Below are 26,394 nucleotides of genomic sequence, written 5' to 3'. Positions count from 1 at the left end.
ATCGTGCCACTGCGTAAAAATCCAGGGCGGCAGCATGCCTTTCTGCAGGTGTTCTGGGCAGGTATATGTGCCTGCGGACTGATGGGCGTGCAGTCATGATGTTCAAGACCTGGTGTAGGCAGCGTGACTGGGTGGCCTGTGACACCCCACCCACTATGGCACTTGTCCGCTGAAATGATCCAGTGGCTAAGAAGTGCAGTACATTGAGGACCTTCTCCAGGGGGCTGAGTGCTTGGGAGCACAGGGTGGGTGATGTGAGGTCATCCTCCCACTCACTCACCAGGTCCAGTATGATGTGTGGTGGAAACCTGTACCTCCCATACACCTGGTCATCAGGCATCCCGAAAAGGCTGGTTCTGGGTGTGAATATTCTGGCCCTGACTATCCTCCTCCTCCTCCTTTGGTAGCCCACTGCCACTGCTGCTAGGAACGGTATGTTCATCCTGGCGTCTGAGCTTGTTATTGTTAAAGTCCGCAATTTATGCTTAGCGCGTGTTCTAGGCGAGCGTGTGACCCGCGCACCCCTGGAATCCAGTTCCCAGTCCAATAGCGTGTGGAAATTCACACGCACCACGGGATACAGCGTGTGACCCGCGCACCCCTGGAATCCAGTTCCCAGTCCAATAGCGTGTGGAAATTCACACGCACCACGGGATACAGCGTGTGACCCGCGCACCCCTGGAATCCAGTTCCCAGTCCAATAGCGTGCGGAAATTCACACGCACCACGGGATACAGCGTGTGACCCGCGCACCCCTGGAATCCAGTTCCCAGTCCAATAGCGTGCGGAAATTCACAAGCACCACGGGATACAGCGTGTGACCCGCGCACCCCTGGAATCCAGTTCCCAGTCCAATAGCGTGCGGAAATTCACACGCACCACGTGATACAGGTTCGCTGACGTACTTGCGTGTGTAAGTGGCCGCGCACCCATTAAATACACGTACATAGGCCAATCGCGTGTACGCGCACTTTTGTCCAATTACACGCGATGACACTCTGACGTGCAGTATCTCCACGTGTGCCCCGTCATCACGTGCTGAGTGGGGAACACCCGTGCGGGTCACGTCACAGACGCGCTTACGCGCTGAGGGACTCTGGTCCAATAGAATCGCGTATGCGTGCTGACGCGCTTACGCGCTAAGGGCCTTTCCTCGGATTTCACGCTGACGTGCAGGATTTTCACGTGCCAAATCACTCCGTATCAAGCTGGCCACGCGAAAACACACGGAAGCCCACGCTCCTGCCCAGAAGGCCGAGTTACTGCCCCCCAGTGCCCCGAGCAGCCTCCCACGTGCCATTTGCTGCTGCCTGCCTGCCTGCCTGCCTGCTGCCACCGTGCCCTGCCATTTGGTGCCTGCACATCAGCCATCTGCAGGGGTCCAGTTGCTGTGTGCACCCCTGCTGGAACAGAAGACTCCCGACTGGTATTACATCGCTCCACAGCCCAGCCCCAGGACCCAGTTGCCCACCCACACCTGCCTCTGGGGTTGCCATGTCGGGCACTTCCACATCTGGCACCAGTGGCAACCCCAGGCCAGAGGGGCAGAGGGGCACCAGCTTCACTGTCACCGAAGTTGGTGTCCTGGTGGAGCATGTCCTGGGGCAGTATGATGCCCTCTTTGGATCGTCCCGCGCCAGCAAGGAAGGACGGCAGAGGATCTGGGCCGACTGTGTGGTTGCCATCAACGCGGAGGGGGTGGCAACCCGCGACGTCCTGAAGATCAAGAAGCGCTGGGAGGACTTGAGGTCCAGGACCCTTGTGAAGGCCCGGCGCCTCGTGGAGGGGGGCCGGGGCCGCATGAGTTCCATCCAGATGAGGGTCCTGGAACGCGTACGCCCAGCGCTCCACGCCCAGATCCTTGAGAGGGAGGCCCGTCTGGAGTTGAGCGGTAAGTGTCCATGCATTACTGTGTGAGACAGGGCATGTTGCGGTGTGCTGGTTCTATGATACTTGCCTGTATGTGTGCCATAGGCCATGTATGCATGTATGTGTGCAGGGACATCATGGTAATGCATGTGCGACCAGTGATGTGTGATGCACATGGTTGTTGCATGTGTTGAAATGCCGCATGGGGAGCCCTATTCAGATTTTGAACATGAGAGCATGCCAGTCTCTGTACGCGGACATGGGTGGGGGTGAGGGATGGGTGCTGATGCCAGGTACATATATGGTAGCCATGTCTGTGTGCCTGACCTGCGTGTCTGTGACTTGTGCATGCCATGGATGCATGACACATGTGTGTGACAATGCAGAGATTCAGTAAAGCAGCCAAATTACCCTTGTAACCGCTGTGTTTGGTGTGTTTGGGGCCAGATGGATGTGACTGAGGTGAAGTGTGTGCATGTGATGGGCATGAGGCATGATGCATGTGAGTTACATATCATTGAATGTTTCAAGAGTCCATTGGACATGCATGGAAATGTCCATGGCATGCACCATGCCTGTTACTGTGTGTGTTTTGCCTGGACTGACCCATGTGTTGTGGAGGGACATGATGGAAGTGTACTTTGACAGTGGTGCTCATCTGCTATTGCTTCCTGTCTAGGGGACCATTGTACAGTGCCCTGATGCTTGTGTTCTTTGTCTCCCTCTACGCAGCGGCTAGTGAAGAAGAGGGCGGAGACGGCGCTGTGGAGCAAGGCGGCGGGGATGCCCCCACGGCTGCAGCGGAAGGGGTGGGTGAGCCCCCACAGGGGCCTGCTACGGTGGGAGACGGTGAGGAGCCATCCAGGTTGGTGGTTTGCACAGAGGAGGAGGAGGCCGCCACTGGGGCACACATGGGGCCTGGTGGGGGCATCCCTGCTGGTGCAAGTGGTGCAGTCCAGGGCCAGGGGCAGGAGGCAGCACAGGTCACCGTGGAGGGGCCTGTGCATGTCGCTGTCCCTGACCCTGTGAGTGCACCACCATGCACCAGCAGGGATGCCCCGTCCCAGGCCCGTCCGCAGGTAGAGGGGATGTCCATGTCACCTGACTCCCCTCCACCTGCGGACGTGGGAACCCCTGGCCGTGCGGAGAAGGTCCTGATTGGGGTCGCGATGCGCACGGCTGTGATTCGTGATGCCGTGCGTGCTTCCCGGGAGGAGCACGCACGTCATCACGAAGTGCACCGTGCCGACGTGGCCCAATTGGGATCGGCCATGTTCGGGGGTTTCCTGCATGTGTTGGCCAATGTGGCGGCCCTCTCCTCCTCTGTGCAGGCTATCCACCAGTCGTTCTCCTTGCCGTCTTCCAGCCCAGATGCCACCAGGGCCCCCTGTGGACCTGCCCCGACCAATGCAGCCAGCTCGGTGGGGATCCCATCCCTGCCACAGTCGGGAGTCAGAGATCCAGCAGGGGTGGACACCAGAGCAACTGGACCCCAGCAGATGGAGGATGTGACGGCATCATCGGGCAGGGCACGTGCACGATGGCGTCGGTGGTTTCCATCAGCCTGGATGCCGTCGTGCTGGCACAGGCAGTTGCGTCGGAGGCAGCAGCAGGCTCAACGTGGGAGGCATCATGGCTCGGGGCCATCAACATCGGGGGTGCAGGCATCGGCCGGAGGGCAGGAGAACCCTGGAATGGGAGTGGCTTCCGTGTGGGAGAGGTTGTGCCAGCGGATAGGTGCGGAGCGGCAGCGGGCAGAGGAGGAACGGCTCACGATGGTCAGGGCGGAGGACTCCATGCGGAGGGCGCTGAGGCGGGCTGAGTGCCTCGAGGGTCTTCGCAGGGAGTTAGAGCTGGACACTGCGTTATCCCTGCGGGACCTCGGGGCCAGGGAACATGCCCGCCTCCAAGCCATTGACCAGGAGTTCGATGATGCCCTGGCCCATGACAACAACCAGTGAGCCGTCCGAATAGCCCGCTGCCTTTGTATATAGTTGTATAGTTAGGGTTAGGTTTCCTTTGTTTTTTTGATTTTTTTTTGGTTGCGATTGGACAATGCACCACTTTTTTGTATATAGTTCACTTTTTAGTTAGTAGTCAGTTAGGTTTTATTTGGTAGGGCTCATGGACCCAGGATGATCTTCTTAATTTCCTTATTTTAATAATTCAGAATTTTTTCTTGGACATTCATCTTGTTTAGTTTGATTTGCTTTGTGTTTTTTCTTGTTTGATGTTCAATACATGATATTTTTTTATTCTTCAATGTGTCGTATCATCTCATTGCTTTCAGGCATGTCATGTTGGGTGTTTTGTCATTCACTTGCAGCCATTGTGTGTGACAGACATGTGTTAAATTGCATTATTTACATTGGGGGTGTAACATGTAATTGCCTTTGATATGTGGGTGGGTGTGATAGTTGGTTGGGCCTTTTGGCAGGGGAGGATGGGCATTACGGACATGATTGGGGAATGTTGGGACCCAGGTGCAGGGGGGCATGGATTGGACATGGGTGGGGGCCTGCTGGCAGGTGCCCCTGGTGGCTGGGGTGTGGGGGTGGTGGGAGACATGAGTTGGACATGGGTGGGGGCCTGCTGGCAGGTGCCCCTGGTGGCTGGGGTGTGGGGGTGGTGGGAGACATGAGTTGGACATGGGTGGGGGCCTGCTGGCAGGTGCCCCACAGTGCTGGGGGGTGGGGGTGGTGGGAGACATGAGTTGGACATGGGTGGGGGCCTGCTGGCAGGTGCCCCACAGTGCTGGGGTGTGGGGGGGTGGGAGACATGAGTTGGACATGGGTGGGGGCCTGCTGGCAGGTGCCCCACAGTGCTGGGGGGGGGGTGGGGGACATGAGTTGGACATGGGTGGGGGCCTGCTGGCAGGTGCCCCACAGTGCTGGGGGGTGGGGGTGGTGGGAGACATGAGTGGGGGCCTGGTGGAGGGTGACCCTGCACTGCTGGGGTGTGGGGGTGGTGGGAGACATGAGTGGGGGCCTGGTGGAGGGTGACCCTGCACTGCTGGGGGGTGGGGGTGGTGGGAGACATGAGTGGGGGCCTGGTGGAGGGTGACCCTGCACTGCTGGGGGGTGGGGGTGGTGGGAGACATGAGTGGGGGCCTGGTGGAGGGTGCCCCTGGTGGCTGGGGTGTGGGGGTGGTGGGAGACATGAGTTGGACATGGGTGGGGGCCTGCTGGCAGGTGCCCCTGGTGGCTGGGGTGTGGGGGTGGTGGGAGACATGAGTTGGACATGGGTGGGGGCCTGCTGGCAGGTGCCCCTGGTGGCTGGGGTGTGGGGGTGGTGGGAGACATGAGTTGGACATGGGTGGGGGCCTGCTGGCAGGTGCCCCACAGTGCTGGGGGGTGGGGGTGGTGGGAGACATGAGTTGGACATGGGTGGGGGCCTGCTGGCAGGTGCCCCACAGTGCTGGGGTGTGGGGGGGTGGGAGACATGAGTTGGACATGGGTGGGGGCCTGCTGGCAGGTGCCCCACAGTGCTGGGGGGGGTGGGGGACATGAGTTGGACATGGGTGGGGGCCTGCTGGCAGGTGCCCCACAGTGCTGGGGGGTGGGGGTGGTGGGAGACATGAGTGGGGGCCTGGTGGAGGGTGACCCTGCACTGCTGGGGGGTGGGGGTGGTGGGTGACATGAGTGGGGGCCTGGTGGAGGGTGCCCCTGGTGGCTGGGGTGTGGGGGTGGTGGGAGACATGAGTTGGACATGGGTGGGGGCCTGCTGGCAGGTGCCCCACAGTGCTGGGGGGTGGGGGTGCAAGGGGACATGAGTTGGTGTTCATTAGTTCAAGGAGACATGTGCCTTTGCTGGGGGGCATGCCCATAGTGGGTGGGCTGCCTGCGGGACATGACCAGGGATGCAGGGTAGTCCCCTGTGGTGTGGGCTGCCTGCAGGGGCCGTGGAGGGTGTACAGGGTACACCTGGGAGGACCCACACTGTGAAATCACATGTGGAACTTCCCGCGCACCCCTGAAATACACGCGCCCAGGCTGTTCGCGTGTGGAACTTCCCGCGCACCCCTGAAATACACGCGCCCAGGCTGTTCGCGTGTGGAACTTCCCGCGCACCCCTGCAATACACGCGCCCAGGCTGTTCGCGTGTGGAACTTCCCGCGCACCCCTGAAATACACGCGCCCAGGCTGTTCGCGTGTGGAACTTCCCCCGCACCCCTGAAATACACGCGCCTAGGCTGTTCGCGTGTGGAACTTCCCCCGCACCCCTGAAATACACGCGCCCAGGCTGTTCGCGTGTGGAACTTCCCCCGCACCCCTGAAATCCCGCGCACCCCTGGAATACACGCGCCCAGCCTATTCGCGTGTGAAACTTCACGCGAACCCCTGTGATGCACGTACCCTGCTGAAATCGCGTGTTAGACTTCCCGCGCACACCGGTATACACGCACACGTATTTTTTGTCAGCGGGTGTCCGTGTTTGTGGGTACCCCTTTGCACGTCTTTGTTCCTGGAGGGCCACAGTATGGGACATTCATCATGGCAGTATATAGGTGCGATCAGTTGGCGCACCTTTTGGCGCACATTTCTTACAGCCGCAGAGACGCTACCGCCTGCTTTCTTGTGGCGGTCGTGTTTGTGCCTGTGCGCTGGTTTGAGCGTGCGCTTTTTTGCCCTATTCTATTCCATGAATACGTGTTGTAAGCGAGCGTGTGGGCGTTCCGCGCACTTGTGCCCTGTACTTCCCCCGTGACGCCCACGTTTTGGCAAGTTGTTCCCCATTCCCAGTGTTACGCCCGTGTTCCGCCTACTTTTGTTGCGTGCGCCGCGCTATGTGCGATTTTCGCTGTGGCCTGTGCGATTTTCGCAGTGACCTGGCGCACGCTGTTAGATGGCCTGTGCGCCAACGTGCGCCGCGCACTTTTTATCGCACATCCGCTGGTTTTCTCGCGCACGGCCTTCCATGAATCGACGTGCGCTGCTTTTCGTGCGATTTTCGCAATTGCACTGCGATTTTCGCTATTCCACTGCGATTCGCACGTTTTTGCCCACTTGCGCCGCGCTAATTATTCCATGAATCGGCCTCTTTATCTTTTCACGTAAAAAGCTATTGAAGGATTCCATCCGATGATTCAACGTAACATCCTTATAATACATTCATAAAAACGCTATAAGTTCAGCTCAGTATAAAACTGAGGAACCTCAAAAAATACACATCGAAAGTGTCAGAGATAGAAAGTGTGAAATTACGAACTCAGTATGAAAATACGATAAAACAACATAAGCTGCACAAGCAGAAAATCGATGGTGAATGAATGGTAAAAGTAATAGTTAACAAATCTAGTGCCCTAATACGGCGCCTACTTAAAGAACAAAATTCTAATGCTGCATCTTCTTTGCTGATAAATGCTGTCAATGAGCAAACTTGGATCAATCACTTTACAGAGCTGTTTTCCAAAGTAGCTGGACCTGCGATTAAGCCACACCTTCTTATAACTGATCTTTCAAATTACATTTATGATCGTACAGATATCATAATGTTAATTAACAAACTTAGCTCTTCCAGAGCGCCGGGACCCGATGTTTTTTTAAATGTTACATTGAAAGTCCATCCTGAACAATGGTTATTATTCCAGTTTTTAAAAAGGGGAGTTGAAACGTTCCATCAAATTATCGGCCCATTGCGTTATTATTTGTGCTTGTATTTATCTTATTTGTATAGCGTGCCTGGTCCAAAGGCATCTGGGCACCTATCTTAAGTTATAAGGTCATATTAAACAGTTAGACACAGAACAACAGTATGACATGATTTACAAATATGAGCACAGCAACATAATTACAGAATAAACATTACAATTTAATTACAAGGACTTTACAGTGTATTTATAGTAATAGTAGGTGGACAACTTGCAGGAAATTATACAGTAAATTTACATACAGTGCATATATATGCAGAGTGAGAGCAATTGTGAGGACAGCATGGTCATTGTGGTGGGCTATGGCTGAGTTGATGGGTGATGCTTGTGATTGTCCTGAGCCATAAGCCACAATTTAGCTTTACTCTTGAAGGAGTGGAAGGTGTATTCTGTTCTAAGTGAGTTAGGTAGTGAATTCCACAATTTGGTGTCAAGGACAGGAAAACTAGTACCTCCCGCTGACTGCAGCTTGTATCTTGGAAGTAAGAGGCAGTGCGCTTCGGCTGCTCTCTGTCGGCGGCTGGACGTGTGTGGGGTGAAGCGGCTAGCCAAGTAATAGGGAGCCTGGTTAGTTAGGCATTTGTGCGTAAGCGCAAGAGTCTTGAGAGAGACTCTGTGGGTAACTGAGAGCCAGTGTAGGCTGCGCCTGGTGTCAGAAATATGTAGATTCTTAGGAATATTTAAGGTGGCCCTAAACGCGTTATTTTGGATACCTTGGAGCGTTTGCACATATAGGCGGATGCTGATGTGACAGCATTAGTTTGTGTGGAGAGGGATAATGTGGAATCGAGATAGATGCCTAATGTTTTAGTATTGTTGGAGACCTTAATAGTGTTGCCATCAATGATAAAAGATTTAAAGATAGGGTCAAGTCTGCTGAGACGATGATGTGAGCCCAGAATGAGGAGCTCTGTTTTATCATTATTCAGGCAAAACTCATGGTGTGCCATCCAGGCCTGAATGACCAGATAGATGTCATTAAGAGCTTTTGTATCTGTTGTGTAGTCACTAGTGATGGGAATGAGTATCTGGGTGTCATCTGCATAATTAGTGTAGGTGACACCCAGAGAGTTAAAAATATCAAAGAGTGGTTTCGTAAACACATTATAGAGAGTAGGTGGAACGCATGAACATTGGGGAACCCCGCACAGTACTGGGGAGGGTTATGCGGATGCAGAGTGGGAGAAGACCCACATGGATCTAGTGTCCAGGAAATATCTGATACAGGTGGTTGCTTTGTCTGAGAAATGGGCTGCCAATTTGAGATGCCTGCAGAGAATTTGATGATTCACCAAATCAAAAGCTGCCGATAGATCGAGTAGTAATAATAGTGATAGTTTTCCGTTTTCTTTTAGATCCTCAATTTGCGGATCAAAAGATTGATAAGGGCAGTTTCTGTTCCGTGCTTAGGACAGAAGTCAGATTGTCTAAGGCCGAGGAGTTTGTTGGATTCTAGATAAGCAGCTCATTCTAATATTTTGAGCAGAAAGGGAAGAACAGTGGTGATGGGCCAATAAATAGTGGGTATGCTAGGGTCTAAGGATGTTTTTTTGAGAAGGGGGATAACCCAAGCATCCTTAAGATTGTCTGGAACAATGCCAGGGTTAAAAGAGGTGTTTATTAAGGCTTTGATGAATGGGGCGAGTTCACGGGCAGACTCCTTAATGTAGGGAGCTGGGCATGTATCGCCCTGGAAATTGGAGGGTTTGATTTTGCTGATGATGTTTTCTACCTATGGGATAGATAGAGGCGAGAAGCTGAAAGGTTTATGAGTGTGCAGGATGGGGGGTGTTTTAAAAATGGGACAAATAGGATGTGATTCAGTTTGAAGATAGCTTTTTTTGGCATTTATTTTGGATTGGAGAGTCATTATTAGACACCCGGTGCAAAATATTTGCTTGTTTAATATTCTGAGATCTGACAAAATGGCGTAAATCAGCCAATTTACTAGACCACTTTCAATCTGGTTTCATTAAAGGTATGGGAATATCAACTAATCTTCTTTTATTGGTGGCTTTGAAAAAGCAATCGATAACCACAAATCAACCAATCTACTTTGCATTCATAGATTTTAAACAAGCTTTTGATTCCTTATCGAGAAATGCATTATGGTCTAAATTAATTAAAGCAGGTGTCCTACCTATATTTTGAATTGACTGCATCATTTGCGACAGAGTACTATAGAAAGTTTATGACTCATTCTGGGTTAAAACAAGGATGCATTTTAGCTTCGACACTTTTTAATTTCTATATTACAGATGTTAATAAATGTTTATATTTGCCACAAGCTTTTCCACATAAAGTAGGGAATTATCTTGTAGCAGGGCACCTCTACGCTGATGATCTGGTGATAATTGATCAGACCCCAATAGCCCACAAAGAAAACTCTCCACCTTGGCTCAATATGCATCAACAAATTGTTAAGTGATAAACACGCTGAAATCTAATATTTTAGTAATGCATTCTAGTATAAATAAGCATGTTCCATAGTTTAAATGGTCAATTAATACTCTAAAGGTTGATATTGTCCATGAATACAAATGTTTGAGTCTAAACATTAACAATAATCCAGGTGACCAACTGTACAAAAGTGAAGTCAAATTTAAAATGCAAATAATGACTCCACAAGCCAAATTAATTCAAATTATGTTCGGAAAATGTTCCATTTCTCCCATTATCTACTTTTATAAACAAAAGGTTATTCCAGTGGTTGCCTATGGGGGCCAGGTGGACCTTCTTGAAAACAATCCAAATTTGAAGGTTTTTACTGGAAACAAATATTATCCTTACTAGGAGTATCCCAATGGCCATTATTTAATATGAGCTCGGACTAGTATGCCTTGCTTCTTTTGGTAGCATGGCAAGCGATATCTCTGTTCCGGAAATGTCTCCTAAGTAAACCAGCTGATGCAAATCTAATGCTTTTATTTATGGCAACAATAGAGAGCAAAAAAAGAGACATTCTTGGATATGTGGATAGAATATTGCATGTTGACAATAGATGCTGCTGATATCTCTGAAGAATTACTGTTAGAGAATATTGTCCAAGCGAAAACAAAAATGTGGCAGTGGGACTGGTGTATGCCTTGGGATAAATGCTCCAAATATTTAACATTTATAAATGGAGAATTTCAATTGAAACCACTCAATCAAATCCCAACAAACCTAATGAAATTTCCGGATTATAAATATGCTGCTACCTTAATGAGAGTCTGATTTAACATATGGCCCAGGAGAACACAAATTGCGACTTGCTCCAAAACTCCAAAATGCTGCACTTTATGCAGATTTTGTAAGGTACATGGTCAAAGCGAAACTCTAAAACATCTATTTATGGAATGTCAAATACGTTGCTAAGGAAATCATTTTTCTATAAATTCTTTGGTAAATATCGAATTCTATAGGAGCAGCAACTTTGGTCAACATTTTTTGATGCATATCATATACGCATAAATATTGCAACCATTAATTATTTATTATTATTGAATATTCACAGTGAATCTGCTGATCAAGGAATTGTAACACGAGTGGGTGGGAAATAGATCCTTGATATGTACTTGTTACAACCTTTTTTCTGCAACCTTTGTTTACATTTGAAATACATTCAAACAATGTGAATGACATATTGTTTGTACAGTATTTAAATAATGCAATTTCTAGAAAAGGAACTATCAACATGTCTCATAAAGATATTTAGGAAACCACTTTATAATGCTACATTGTAGTTCTTATTTAGTTCAAGCCCTTTTATATATATTATAAATCCATATTTTAGGTTAACAGTATTTATGGAAATTCCATCTATTTTATATGCCACTAAACTCTGTCTAAATAAGTATTGTGATACAAACATGGGAAATGATCTAAGAATTAGAGTTAAGAGATTGTAAATATGTTTTTTTAAATTGCCTTAGAAGTTTTATGAATATGTATTGTTTAAATGCTGTTTGGTTATGCAATGTAAAGGATGTTGAATATTTTTCTAATGTATTGGTAAATGTCAAAGGCGTGCATTTTAAAAACAACTTGTAAGTAACTTAACTATTTCAAATATTTGACAGGTTGTGCTTAACAACCAAAACAAATAAAATGCTGGGCATCAACTGCCATTCCAATAAAGGTGTCTGCGCCCAAAGTGATTTCGAGGGTCGCTGTTATCCACCAATATTGAAATGGTGTTGTGTTCTAGGTCTACTAGAGGCGTCAGATTTAAATATAAACCTTGTTGTTGGAGATGGGAATTTAGATTTATATATGCTTCCTGATGTTTGATGTTCTGCCCTCGCTTAATTTTGAGAGGAAGAGTAAATTGTCGCACCTGTCCTGGGATGGAAACCTCTTCTCGCAACTTGAACTTGAACCGCATAAGGCAGCAATTGAGCTGACCGGAATGCTTTTCTAATGTTGTCCAAGCCCATGAGGTTACTCCCCAGTCGGGACCAGGCTTTATTATTAATTAGGTCCAAATTGATTGCAAATCGGTTGAGAATGTCACTTCCCAAATAAAAGGCGGAATGGACATCTCTCACGACCCAACAATTATAGTCTATGCTTTTGTTGGCAATGGACATTTTTAGCATACACCTGCAGGAGATGTTTGGAATTTGGGGTTTCCAGACCTACTTCCCATTTGTCAATAAATTTAAATGTGGGAACAGTCTGATCTTTTGGGAGTTTCCTGAATAATTCTTCACTGATGAAGCTCCTTCCATTATTCGGGCATACTCTGGCAAGCACCGGTTCCTCCCCCTAATTTACCTGAATGGGGAAAAACAACTGCTTGCCCTTTTTCTGTATGTCCGTCAAACTTTGAGCAGATTCTTCCTTGTCTGGTTTAACGGGACTCAAGGTTTCTTCTGATTTTGGACTGGTGTGAAACTTTAGGGTGTTCCCTTCCAGTGTGGATTGCCTCTTAAAACTGGGAGGAAGGTTGATTTTCAAAAATGGAATAGGGTTCCCATTACCAGTTTGTTCTCCTACAGAGATGACTGTGATGTCTGGGACTAGGTTATTTTTTAAATGGAACGCTACATTCTCAGAGCGTTGATCAATTATGTGACAGGTACCATTCAGGCTTACTTAATTGGTACTCATTTTTTATTTCATAGGGCGGTTAGTCTGAGTCCAGAGGACCTTGTTTACACAGTTGATCAGAGGTGATGACCTCCTCAGGATATCGTTCCCCAGTAAGCAACGATCACTGAATGTTTAAGCTGATGCCGTCCAATTTTTATGTCCAGATCCGCAGTCCCTTCAATGGAAAAATATCATTCCCATCGAAATTTTGGAGCTGTTCGGGAAGTGGTTTGAGTGGAATTTGGTGACCCTCCCTCCATCCTGAGTTTAATTGGTCAAAGGCCCTTTTTGACAGGAGGGTATCTTGGGATCCGGTATCCACCAGAGCCGATAATACACACTGACCCTGTGTAAAGACTGGAGGGGGTGTTTGTACTTCTGCTCTCTATATGGTAGAGGAGAGGCACAGAGGACCCCAGACAAGATTCTCTAATATTGGTACGTGGTGGAGCAATCAAGGCCTACCTTCTCAGGAGGTGATGCAGGCTGGTTCTTATGTACAATGTAGTCAACAAGCGCCCACAAAGGAATGTCCACACACTGTATTAGTTAAAACACAGTCTTTATATAATTAATATTCAAGGTTATATACAATATTACTATAAAGCAACATTGTGCTTTGAAAATCAACAATGGTAAATATATACAGTTCTACAGTGGTACCACAAATATTATCAGATCTCATTAAAGTGCATCAACTATACTGTCAAAATGTCACACAGATCAATAAAGAGGAAACCAGCCGTAGAGAGAGGAAGGAAAGCAAGATGGTTGAACACAGCTCTGTGTGGAGATCCCCCCACCTGGGCAACCTGTAGAATAAAGATACAAGCCCAGTCCATATATTGTGCACACTAGACTTCCCAATAGTTCTGCAACCCCAAAGTACGTGGCATTGTAGCATTCCTCGGCGGGGAATCGACAGCCCTTCTTGAGTGCCCTCCCTTTAAGGCAGGAGTCATGGGTCGTGAAACGTCCGACGGAGAACAGTATGAGCGACGACGGTGAAGTGGCAGCTTTGTTCCTAGCGGTGTTTGTTGACGGGGAATCGTAAACGCTCTGCAAGGAAGAGGCGTGTGGGGCACCTTGGTGTCAATAGTTCTGGACCGCAAAAAGTTTGAAGAACTGGGGCCCAGCAAGGGCGTTGAGTCGTCGGCGTCTCTGTGGTCCTTGGCTGGCGGGAAACCCACCGGCAGATGCTCCTCGGCGCATCAACTGTCAGGCCTTCTCCAGCAGGATACAGCGGTGACGATGCGGACAAGAGTGTCCTTGGAGCAAATGAAGTTCTTAGGCAAGCGGGAGCACGGTGGCTCCGGTCGGCGACGGCGGTCGTCGACAGTGTTGGACATCAGTCCGGGCACTTCTCCTTGGGTTTCCGCAGCAGTCCCCGTCTCGGGTCGGCAGCCTGTCGAAGGTCTGTCTACCAGGGAGCTTTGGCAAAGGTCAGCTGGTGCATGATGGTCCCTCGTAGCTCGGGAAGAGGGCGCCTTACCTGGTCCTCTCTGGGTCAGTCCTTGGAGGCACAGCAGCTTTCAGATTGTGAAGGAGAGCAACAGCAACACTTCTTGTCCAGCAGCGCTTCAAGGTTAAGCTTCAGTTTCACTCCAGTTACTCTTCAGCTTCTGAACACGAAATCTAGCCGTGAGAGGCCCCCAGATATACTAGTTGATCTCCATTTCATTCTGCTGGGTCACACTCAGGCAACCAATTGGTCAGAATGGCATTCATGCAAGCAGGTATCCAATCAGGTGCATAGTACATTCAGGCCATTCACTCCTCTCCAGACACTCACAACAAGTTATGTGTATTGGGACAAGTACCCAGCTATTCAACACTCCACACTGCATTCATACCAGTTTCGGGCAGGGCTCTCTCAGTCATTGTGTCAAACACCAGATACTAGACACCAACAACACAGAATGCGTATTTGTCACACACTCCATTTACCCAGGTCCCACCCACAGGGTGTACGCACAGCATACAATCACTGGGAAGGCTCCAGCCAGTCTGGCCTGGACTTCACAAGAACACCATATATGAAACTTCCACCCAACAGCCCGTCAGGGGGAAGGGACAGAGTCAGGGCTTCTGAGGACTTTGGGAAAACAAGGTAACAGGCAATAGAAAGCAAGAGGCCGCAGGGGCCATCTTGTTTCCTATCAGGAATCAACTGATTCCAATGGCAGGGCCTGGGTATCCCAAAATGGAGAATACTCAGAGCACCTGTCAAATTCAGCATGGAGCTGCCACCAGCCCATACCCTGCTCTGTGGGCCACACACAGGTGCCCAAAAACATACACTAGGGGCACAGGGTTGTACCCACACCCATGGTTGCCATAAGGGTATCCCATGGGTCTGTTCACCAAACCAAAAGAGAGAGCTGCAGCGCCAGGAGTCCCACATGAACTCGTGCATGGGAAACACGACAGAACACATGATAAAAAGCTTTAAAGGACAAGCGTACGGAGGCTCTGTCCCTCCGATGCATTTCCAGCATCACACCCTGCACCTTGATCGGTGCATAAAATCGGCCTTCTTTCTCCTCCAAGGTGCAAAGAAAGTGTTAGTTATTTGACTGCCCAGTTGTCATTTTCTTAATATTGAACTCCGACACTGTATGATCTTGGGCAGTTTTCTCTGTTGGAGTTCAGGAATCTGTAAATAAAAACTTTGCAACTCGCAATGGGTGTTGTTGGGGAATCTTCATTTTCCCCGGCTCCTTGGCTGTCCCCCGTTACCTGACAACAGTTATAAGAACCTGTTTGGAGAAGAGAAATCCCCTCTGTTTCACTTCTGTTTGGCTCACATGTTTGGGGTTGAATAGTTTCTGGGTTGGTCTCCATACTTACCCTGACCCACTCACGGTCTATTGGGACCCATTTTTCTTTGGGTGGGATGTCCTGTTTTTGAAAGAGAAGGTCTGCTTACCTGAATCCTCCAGTGATTTTTCTCTTTCAAAGAGGATAATACGAAGTTCCGCCACAAAGTGGGTTCTTCTTTGGCCTCTCCTACTTACCCTTTGCTCTTTGGGTTCTAACATTTTGGGAGTAGAAGAGACTCTTTCAGGTTTTTAATGGTTTTGTTTGGGTGAGAAAGGAATTTTCCTCAAGGGCTTGGCATCTGCCCTCCACCCGAGCCCCCTCCTCCGGAACCTGTGGTTTGTCAGAGGTTTCCTCCTGTCATTTCCCCCCTGGGGCAGCAGACCTGGGTGTTGGGGAATTCTGGGAAGCCGGGTTAGGTTGAGAGTTGGACTGAGCCCTCAGCATGTACCCCAGATCATCGGGCAGTTGCTGGACCTGCCGCTCCAGTTGCAAGACCTTGTCTGGGTGATAGGGAGGTCTCAAGTCATACCTCTGCTGCTCCTGAAAGGGGTAAATGTCCCTTCTCCCAGAGTAGCTCGGGTACTGGAAATAACCCCATAATTTTCAATCCTGATTCTCCTGGGTTCAGGGATCTATTATCATGGAACCGGAGAGAGAGAGGAGGATTGATTTGGAAGTTCTGATTTGGGGAATATCTGGGAAAAAAGTTCAGATTAGCAGGTGGAGTGTTACTTCTCTCCTGAGGAAAGTTTGGAGGGATGTTTCCCGGGGCAGTACTTACCTGATCAGGTCTCCCCCCCTCGGCTGGGGGAGGGTATACATACCCCAGGATTTGTTTAGTACCCTTCGACTTAGGACTTATATAGGTGGCAGGGTCAGAGGGATCATTGTTCTGGGCCCCTGCCTGACTACCATTCAATTGGGCCGGGTTGGGGCGCCCCTTCTGCTTTCCAATTTGCTTGTTGGCAGGAGGGTTACTTTTAGGCCCCCCCATCTCCAGATCCAATGTAGGGGTCGTTTTTACCTCTGCCACCTTTGCAGCAGCAGGTGTGTGACCTGGGGTTATCGACCCAGCCCTTTAAAACGAGGTAGCAATACTTTGAGATGGATGGGGATGCAGAAGATACTCAAACATCAATAATCAGACTAACTCAGGAAGTTGGTCAATCGCATCTGTTTTATTAGCAATTGTCTAAACAGGGAGTTACAATGAACATCGACAATTCTCTTGATTTTCTCACTCAGCAAGTTTAATTAAAAAGCAGGTTATATAGTGAAAACTTGTCATTACTGACATCATCCTATATGGCAAACTACAAAAACCTATAAGGGGTGGTGGTTGGTTAATAGGGAACATCTAGGTACACGTTCCATGCTAGTCTATAAAGGTGATTGTGTCTCTAATATCAGGTGGGGCAGCTAATCCCTCCTCTCATACAGGTCACTATGAACATCATGAAATACACGATGTCCGATTGGTAACACAAACTATAGGGCTCTTTATTACGTGGCCCTCTATAATTGGTTGGCACCCTTGTACCCGTCAGTACTTTTCCACCTATGCCAGCAGCATGCAGGCTGGCTTCCAGGTGCTGGTGGGTTGGTCTTGACCATAACTTCCCACCAATAAGCATGTCATCTATCATCACCCTTGCAGTTTGCACATCAATTAAGGCTTTGAACCTGGCCTTGGAAATGGTCCTTGCTCTGAAGAATACGAGGGTGTATAGCATACTCTGTCTCCTGGAGTTGATGTAGCACATCATGATTGTCTATTTTCACCCATCCACGTGACTGAACACCATGTTTTTGAGTCTTTCTGTATTTAAAATACTATTATTTAATGAACCTCTGACGTCTTCAATGTTCTTGTGCCCTTACTCTGAACAGGAGTTCGTTCTTTTCACACATTTGTAGCTACTGTCTGATCATTCAGGCCCAGAGCGGCCTTGACTTATTGGTGCTATCCAGCCTCGCCTTTCTTTGAATCACCTCTGTAATCTAATTTCTTTTCAGCTGTGACACACTGGAAAACCTTTCTTTCTCTGGGTCCAGCTCTGCTAAAATGCGTAATGGAATAGTCCATAGTTCATTCGTTCCTATATACATATGTTTGGCGCATGCGGCAATCTATTCACTACATAGCTAGCCTTAAGAATTCTTTGTCTGCTTGCGTTTTTTGCAACTGTACATGTGTAAAATGACTTAATGGGCCTCATTACGAGGTGGGCGCAAAGGGATACCGGGCACCGTTAAGAACCTTGGTGCCGTTAATCCCTTTGCGCCCTATTCCGAGGTCCCTTAGTGGGTCCCTTACTTAACGCCTGGTCTGACCATGTGTTAAGGACGGGACCCGTTAAGGGACTTCAGAGCTAATAACGGTACCGCAAATTGCGGTACCGTTATTAGCTACTTCCCCATTACCATTGAGCCCTATGGGGGCTGAAATGGGAATGGGGAATGGTTTTTTCAATGGGGATTTACCGGTCCCTCCAAGGTCGGAATGAACCGGTAAGTCCCCATTGTACCAGGGCGGACTCGGTACCGGTAGGGGAGGTAGTCATGGCGCAAATAGCGCCATGATTACTTCCATACTCGGAATAAGGCCCAATGTCTTCATTGTTTCTGTAGCATAAGCATTTTCATCTCGAGCTAGAAATGTTTCTTATCTTCGATACATTCTTAATGCTTATAGAATGTCTCTATTCTTTTGTCTCTGCATCTCTTCTCGGTGCGTCAACTCTGTATTGTGTGACATCACTAATCTTCTCTTTAGCTCAGTTTTCACACTTCTTCTGGGATTACATTCAAATGCCCATCATATTGTCGTGTATGCAGGTATGGTTTTCTCAATGGGAACCTTGCTTCCAGGATTCTCCTTGGTATTGGTATCTTCACTGGTACTGCACTCGTTTCACAATCGGGTTCCCAACATATGGGCAACATGGGAGCAGTGCTTGAGGTGGGGGTACTTGGCTTCTTCTCTACAGGTGTTAGATGGTTTGGGGTTTTGGTGGTATTTTTACTCACAACAGGCTTTTGAACCTTGTAAATTCTGGTAGCCTGTTCAATCGCCCAATCCAGGGTCCTATGCTCGTCAAAGTCACGCACCAACTGAGTCATTTTGTATTTAGGGAGAGCATGTAAATATGTAGTTATGAACTCCCTACTATTTGTGTTCACCCGCTGGGAAGTCTGAGCAAATGCACGCTTTAGCTCCTGCACAGACTCCCTAGGCGCCTGATCTTCCCCACACTGCAGCTATATGCAACCTACGGGCCTCTTGTGGGTTCCTATGTGTGGACATTTTTTTCATTTTGACCGCCTCATAAGTGGCCCATTTATGATGATCCTGGTCCTGCAGTCCTGCAAAAAAAACTGTACACGGGTGGGAAAGTCCATTTAGCAAATGCTACACAATTCACATCATTCCTGATCTGGAATGATGCCATCATCTGCTCATAAAGTTCCAGGTGCTCCCATACTGAATATTTGGCATTCTTGTGCTATGGGGTCAGGAAGCGCTTTATGGCTTTGATTTGTCTTTTTGGGTCTTTCACAAAACCCTTGCTCTGCTTCGCTGTCTTTATCTTCCTATGCACCTGTGTCCGTTCACCTTCTGACTCAGAACTGCTACCGGTACTCTCTTCCTTGTCTTCTAGGCGGTCCCTATCTCTGAGAATATCTTCCAGAACAACGAGGTCTGGACTCTCGCCTGGACCAAAATGATCTCTCAGGGTCACTCTCCGTGGAGTGTCTTTCAGGTCCAGGATACAAACCAGTTTCCTCATCCATCCTACCAGGGAATCTGGGGAATTCCCCCACCTCCCCATAATATACAGAGGTTTTTAGAATGCCCCTCTTAGGCTGACGGTCTGGCTTTTTTCCTTCAGCGAAGCGGGCTAGCTGGTCTCTTTGTAGTCGCATCTTCAGCCAATCTAACTCCCTGACTTTCTCCTCATAAGGGTTTTCATGGTCTGCAGTACTTACCATATTATTCCTTACTTTCCAGGACCGGCCACTTTCCCTTCTGTGTGTTGGGGATGAATACTCATCAATATCAGACAGGGACTGACCTTCTTGATCAGTTGGGCTAGGCCTGGATAAGTCTAATTACCACGTGACACTCTGTTCTTGATAGGTGGCATGCATGAGGTTGGTTCCCATTTGTGCATGAGAGGTTGTAAATGACTGGCATGAGGCCCCTGTTGGGAAGGGCGCCTCACCTTGATCGGTGGGCTTTGTCCCACATCCTGATTGGTCAGGGTGCTTCAGGTCCTGTTTAGAATTTTCAATGTCATTGGTGAGGCTCTCATACCTGTGTCTCTCTTTATTTATTTGCTGTTGGTAGTCAGAGAGCTGGCTTTTTAATTCTGACACTAAGGCCTGATTAATCTCATGCACCCTACTCTGAGCTACCAACCAATCATTTGTTTGCTGCTCCTCATAACCTCCTGCTGAAGTGATTCATTGGGCCTCATTACGAGGCTGGAGGTAAGGCAACAACGGCGCTAGTGGCGCTACCGGCACCGTTGCTACCGTGCTGCCATACTAGTAGTTCTGCTTGCAGGTGCCCTTGCAGCCCCAGGTCTGATCTGGTGGCTGTACGGCATCCGCGAGCAGAACAGGATGGTAGCACCAGTACCGTTATTAATGGTACCAGTGGTACCACCCTCCCCATTCCCATTCAGCCCTATGGGGTCGAATGGGAATGGGGAGTCCCTTATTACCGGCACCTGCCAAACTCAGCATGACCCGGTAATTGCCCATTTGAGGGTGCCAGAAAAAAATGGATACAGGCGGCAGCCATGCCTTGTCATGATGCCTACCCCCGGAGCACCAGGCCAGGCCCAGCACCCCCGGAAGCAGGCATCATGCCCTCGGGTAAAAGCCCAGCGGCCCCTTATAGGGGCTCTTTGGACACAGTCCTGGCGCCTTTGGTGCCAGGCTCATGTTGGACATCAGTCCTGGCGCCATAGGTGCCAGGCTCATAAAGGGAGGTGTTTTGTGCACTTACCTGATGCAGACCGTGCTGCACGCTTCAGGCCTCCCTGAGACCTGAAAGGGACTATTTTTTCATAGGGACTATTCTTTCACTCGGGCGTGGCCAGGGAAGGATACATACCTAGTTGGGGAAGGATACATACCTGGGACTTCTTTGGAGGCTATTTAAGCCACGCCCAGACAGCAGCTCATGCTTCGCGTTGTTCTGCTTCCTGCAGCTTAACGCTCACCGTGTCTGCTCCTGCTCCTGGACTCCAGCCACGCCAGCCTCGAACCTGGAAGACCTGCAAGGAAGGAAGAGAAGAAAAAGGTGAAAACCAAGGACTATTTCAAACTTCTTACCTGCATCCGGAATCTTCTCGCCAGCATCCCTGAAGAAAGACTTCCAATTAAAAGCATCGCGTTGCTCGCTGCAGCGCCATGCTTCACTCACCTGTCCTCGAGACATCTCCCGGCTCCATCGCGGCTGTCAGCATCGGACGCCACATCTCTGCACCTAGGGGAGAGAGGAAGAAACAAAAGGTGAGCAGAAGGAACACAGAAGGAAAGCCTGATTAACAGCCATAATACTTACCGGCTTTTCTTCCACATTTCGGGTCGGCGCCGCCCCGTTGGCAGGTACCGTACCCCGGCCCCTATGGGGAAAGGACAAGAGACATTTCTGGGGAATGATAAGGACATTTAGAAGGATCGCCCTCATCACTACTCACCTCGGCAGTTTAACCCCTCGACGCATCGCCTTCATTCTGCACCTGAAATAAAGGACAGATCACAGGTTAGAAAGACAACATAAAGGGGGCCTCACTTGAACTTTGAACTTTCATACTTACGGCGCATCGCTCAGGAAAGTCAAGTGGATTTTGCCAGCGCCATTCTGAAAACCAGTGAAGTAACTGGACGAACACGCTCCCCTGCACCAGAAGGAGGATGGAGAGTTCATCCTTCCAAACCATAAGGTGAGCTTAAACCGGGGTTTGGAGGAAGTTAGAGAGGAACGAAGGGGGAAGGGGGAGCTAGCACACTATTCTGCAGACTGTTAATCCCCTTTCTCATCTGCAGAAGGATATTCCTACGGGCCAGGCAAGCACGATTTGGAGGTCCTGTCCAATCGGTGTTCCGGGTCCTGCGCATCACGCTAGAAGAGGCCACAGCAATCCAGACTAGACCAGCGCCCCCGTGGGAACCAGGTGAGCGTTACATGCCTGTACTACAGGCACAGCTACTGCCAGCCTTGTAATGAGGCCCATTCTCTCTCTGTGAGCCTTGTAAGCTGCGTTCATATTCAAGGCGCTTTTCCTTCAGGAGACTAATCTCTTTCTCTTGTTCATCCCTACATTTTTCTGCCTCTACTAGTTCAGCTTCTATTTGCCTCACTCGCTCTACTAATTCATTTCTCTCTTCTCTGGTCAGTGCCTGAGAACCTGACTGTCCCTTTTCTACCTCCATTTCCAACGGATTTATCCTGATGTATCCACACTGTTATCCTATTTCTAGATGTCTTTTTCTTGAGCCAGCTGTGTCCTCTGTTGCTTCAGAGTACTTACCTGTTGATATATCTGATCAAAGTCATTTTGGGAATCAACCCCTTTGCTAATTAACTGTTTTCATTTTTCAACTGCTTTATTTGCAATTGAAAGGCCATATTGTCATCCAAATGACTCTATTATGAGCAGTGTTGTCATTTAGCTTGTGTTGCAGTTTGCTCAGATTTTCTACATACTCCTTATGTGCATTTTTTCAGTGCAAAAAAAGTGTTTCACGCTCTGCCCTCTCTTGTTGCAATATTTTCAGCTCATCTTTGAGTTGTTAAACACAATCCTGGGCCTGTGAGTGACAGGTCTCCATCCTGATTCATCCTACTACTGTCACTATTTTGCCAACGCTTTTCAACTAAAAGCAAGTAAAAATATAACTAAGCAGTTAACTGAGCCATTTTTATCTGTTCACCTCGAGCAGTTGTAGTCATATAAAAATCTTCCAATGCTTTGTGCAATATCACAGCTTCAAGCCAAACATCATTGCTTACTGAGATAACCTCCCGCACAATTCTGGTTTGCCAGTTTCCTGCATCATCCTCAACCTATTCCGCTTTGAGGAATATGTTAGTTAGGAGATGCTCCCTGGCTTTCCCAATTTGTACAGTAGTCATTTTCACAATTGGCCTTTTGTACTTTAATAAAACGTTCTTTATGCATGGGCAAAATCACCGTGTTCCAGCTTGATTTCCTCACTCAAATAAATTCTTAAACACTCTTATTGTTTTACCTATACACTTCCCTGGAACTCAGGAGTCAAGTCCTAGTGTCACTGTAACAAAACAAAGATGACTTTCCCGCCACCTAAATGCAATTGCATCAAAATGAATAGACTGTCACAATGTACTTGTCATGGTTCAGGAATAGGAAGCTAAATCCAGGCCCGAGCCTCCAAATTGTAACAGTTTATTGAGAAGCCACCCTCAACAGGAGGAGTTCCTTCCCTCCCCACTCAAGTGGTTACACAACAAACTATTTAACAGATTATTTTCTTTAGCCCTGTCTTAGACACATATCATGACTCTTGGATCCCTCTCCCCTGAGCTAACAATGTGCCCAGAACCGGCCGGTGTATGGAAAATATATTGGTATTTAATTAAATTAAAGTAATAGAAATTAGCACAATAATGTCAAACACCACTTTATCTGTGGCACAACACAATCAACTTCTCTCAGCATGAATGTATTTATTTATTTTATTTATTTGTCATTTATAGAGCGCACATAGCCCAGAGGCATCTAGGCGCTATTTGCTTAAGGATTCGGTTACAGAATGTGCGTAAGATAAGGTCATTACAGTCATTGCATAAGTTACATATTACATAGTTGTCTTTTGGTAGTTACAAGTCACGCCTTGGTTACCATAGATGCATATGTTACAGTGATTACATAGAGACCATACAATAGATTACATTAGTACATTAGATATAGACAGCCCAAGGGTCAGGAAGCGTACAGGTACCAGAATATCTACTGGATGGTGTACGTACAGGATTCCATGGGTGACAGCTAACCCTGCAAGACCAATCTGGCGACAAGGCCAGCATAGGAGGAGCAGATGGGTCTGTTGGATTGTTTTTTTAGCCTTGATTTCTCATGTAGACCGGGGCGCTATTGAAAAGACATTTGTGTATAAGTGAAAGGGTTTTGAATTATATCCGATCTCATACTGGGAGCCAGTGACTGTTTAGTCTGGCTGACGCGACGTGGTCATGTTTGGGGTGTTAAGTGCTGCTCTAATTGCATTGTTTTGCACCATTTGTAATTTGTAAATGTTTTTGGTATTGGATCCTGCAAAAAGGGAGTTACAGTAATCGATTCTTGGCGGGATAAGTGCTCTGGCCAAGGGGATGCAGTTGTAAGTGGATAGGAAGGGTCTGCTGGCTGTAATCCATTTGAAGGTGTATACTGCTGCATAGACTATCACGTTGACTTGCCTAGCTAGGGTAAGTGAGGAGTGAATATAGACACCTACAGTTTTAACCTCTTTGGCTACAGTAAAGATGTTGCCATCGATGTTGAACTATTTGTAGCAGAGTGGTAGCTTATTCAGTTTGGATTGGCTACCGATGATGAGTAGTTGCGTTTTCTCATCATTGAGATATAACACATTTTGCGCCATTAAAGCATGTATGGTGAGGTATATTTTATTTAGCAGGTTCTAGTCAGTGTCATAGGTTCCAGTGATTGGTAAGAGAATTTGGGTATCGGCAGCGTAGTTTGTGTATGTGACACCCAGTTTGTCTAGGTGATCGAATAAAGGCTTGGTGAATACATTGTACAATGTAGGCAAGACACATGAGCCCTGGGGGACTTCACAAGAGACTAGGGCTGGTTCGGCCACAGCCATGTAGGAAAAGACTCTCATTGTGTGGCTGGGTAGGAATAATTCGATCCACTTTATGGCGTTCTGAGAGAAATGGGCCGCAAGGGCTAGATGTTCGCATATAAGGTTATAGTTGACTAGGTCAAACGCTGCCGATAAATCGAGTAGGAGAAGGATCACTAGGTCCTCTTTATATTTGAATTGGTCCATTTGGATTTTTAGGTCAAGACGTGCAGTTTCCATTCCGTGGCCCAGGCTGAAGCCAGATTGACGAAAGGCCTAGAAGATTGTTGGATTCTGGGACTTTTTGTATTTGTAAGTAGGCTACTCTGTTGAGGATTTTCAGTAGAAATGGAACTGTGGTGATGGGTTGTTAGTTATTGGGGTTGTAGCGGTCCAGGGTGGTCTTTTTAAGCAATGCGAGTATCCATGCTTCTTTTAGGTTGTCAGGCACTTTACTAAAGGCAAAAGAGTTGTTGATAAAGGTTGTGATGAAAGGCGAAAGTACATTGATGCTCTCTTTGATGAGGGTGGCCGGATAGAGGGTCACCTTGACATCTTGAGGGCTTCAGACCTCTGATGACTTTTATGGTTTCTGTCGTGGACACAGGGGTGAATTCGAATTCAAGAGCAGTCAGCTGTGACCTCGCTGGAGGGTTGTCTGGGGGATGTCTCGGGTGAGTTTAGTTTTCTTAGCTTTGAATTTAATTTGGAGGAGGGTGCTATTGTCCGTCAGGGCGTTTTGGATGTTGGAGCACCAAGGCTTATCCTTGATGCAGTGATCAGGTACTGGAGCAGAAGATTCCAGCTCTCGAAGTATAGAGAAGAGCTCTCTATTTCCTGATTGGCCATTTCAATCGTCTGGTTATTAGAGTTATCCTTCGCTAGGATGGTTGCTTCCTTGTACTTGGTGGCTTCAGTGTTGAAGTGTGCCTTATTTGTGTTTGAGGGAGTTTTTAACCAGATGCTCTCAGCTGTTCCTTTTGCAGAGCGCAAGGTTTTAAGGTTCTCAGAGAACCAAGAGTTAGCGTGGGCTTTCGGTTTAATTTTTCAGCAGCCCAGGGGGGCCACTTTCTTGATGGCAACTAGGTCAGTTTGGTTATATAATGTCACCATGGAGATGGGGTCAGAGTTAGTAGGTGGGTGGCTGATTATTGGTAATAGCAGAGGAAGCATATTGTCTGCATTAATGTTTCGCTGGTTTCTGGAGGGCGTACCTGCAGTCAATTGGGTCTGTCTATCAGGCTTGGTTCTTACCGCAATGGAAAACATAATGACATGGCGTTTGGACCATGGGCAGGGGTATTAGCTAGTATATTAGTGACACAATTAGTGTCAGCTAGCCAGTCCAATATACGACCTTTGTCATGCGTTGGAAGAAAGATACAATGCGTAAAACATTGGGCTTCAATCAAGTTGGCAAGCGTGCATGCTTGCGTGTCGCTGGGGTCATTCAGGCCTAGGTTGAAGTCACCTAGGATGATTATTTTAAACAGTGGTTTTGTGTTGGGTGCGAGGAGGGGCGCAATGTCTTCTTCGAAAGAGGTCAGTGGGCCTGGTGGCCTATAGACACGATGCATGGTGAGAGTGCAGGTTCCCGAGAGGGACTTTTTTAGTGTGATTACTTCTCCCGATGGGAAGGTGTGGTCAGAGGATTCTCTTATGCTGTTGTTGTCTTTGGCAATGAACATCACTCCACCCCCATTGGAAGTGGTTCTATCTTTTCTGAAGATAGTGTACCCTTCTGGGAAAGCCATGGCTAGGGCTGGGCCAGCTGCTGAGTGCAGCCTGGTTTCAGTGATCGCAAGGATGTCAAGGCCGTTGGTCTTGATGAGGTTTGCACAGTATCTTTGGTGTTAATTTTTTTTTATTTCTGTTTTTTTGGCTTCTCGTTGAGTTGTGCGGGGCAGCCTGGGGAGTTTCTACATTGTCAGATGCTTTGCTGCACTTAGGTGCGTGATGAGGAGAGATAGGTGGGCGTTTCTGCTTTCCATGGGAGGCGAGAGTTATTTCTTCTGGCAAAGTGTAGGGTAGGCGAGAGACGGCTTTTGGCATTAGAGTGTGTGCAGGTGGCTAGGCGTTTGTTTCTCATGTTAACATGGCCTGGGGTT

Source organism: Ambystoma mexicanum, chromosome 1p (genome assembly GCF_040938575.1).
Source record: "Ambystoma mexicanum isolate Mex_15411 chromosome 1p, UKY_AmexF1_1, whole genome shotgun sequence".
NCBI lineage: Eukaryota > Metazoa > Chordata > Amphibia > Caudata > Ambystomatidae > Ambystoma > Ambystoma mexicanum.
The sequence above is the reverse complement of the archived record's forward strand: the minus strand, read 5'-3'. Positions refer to the sequence as shown.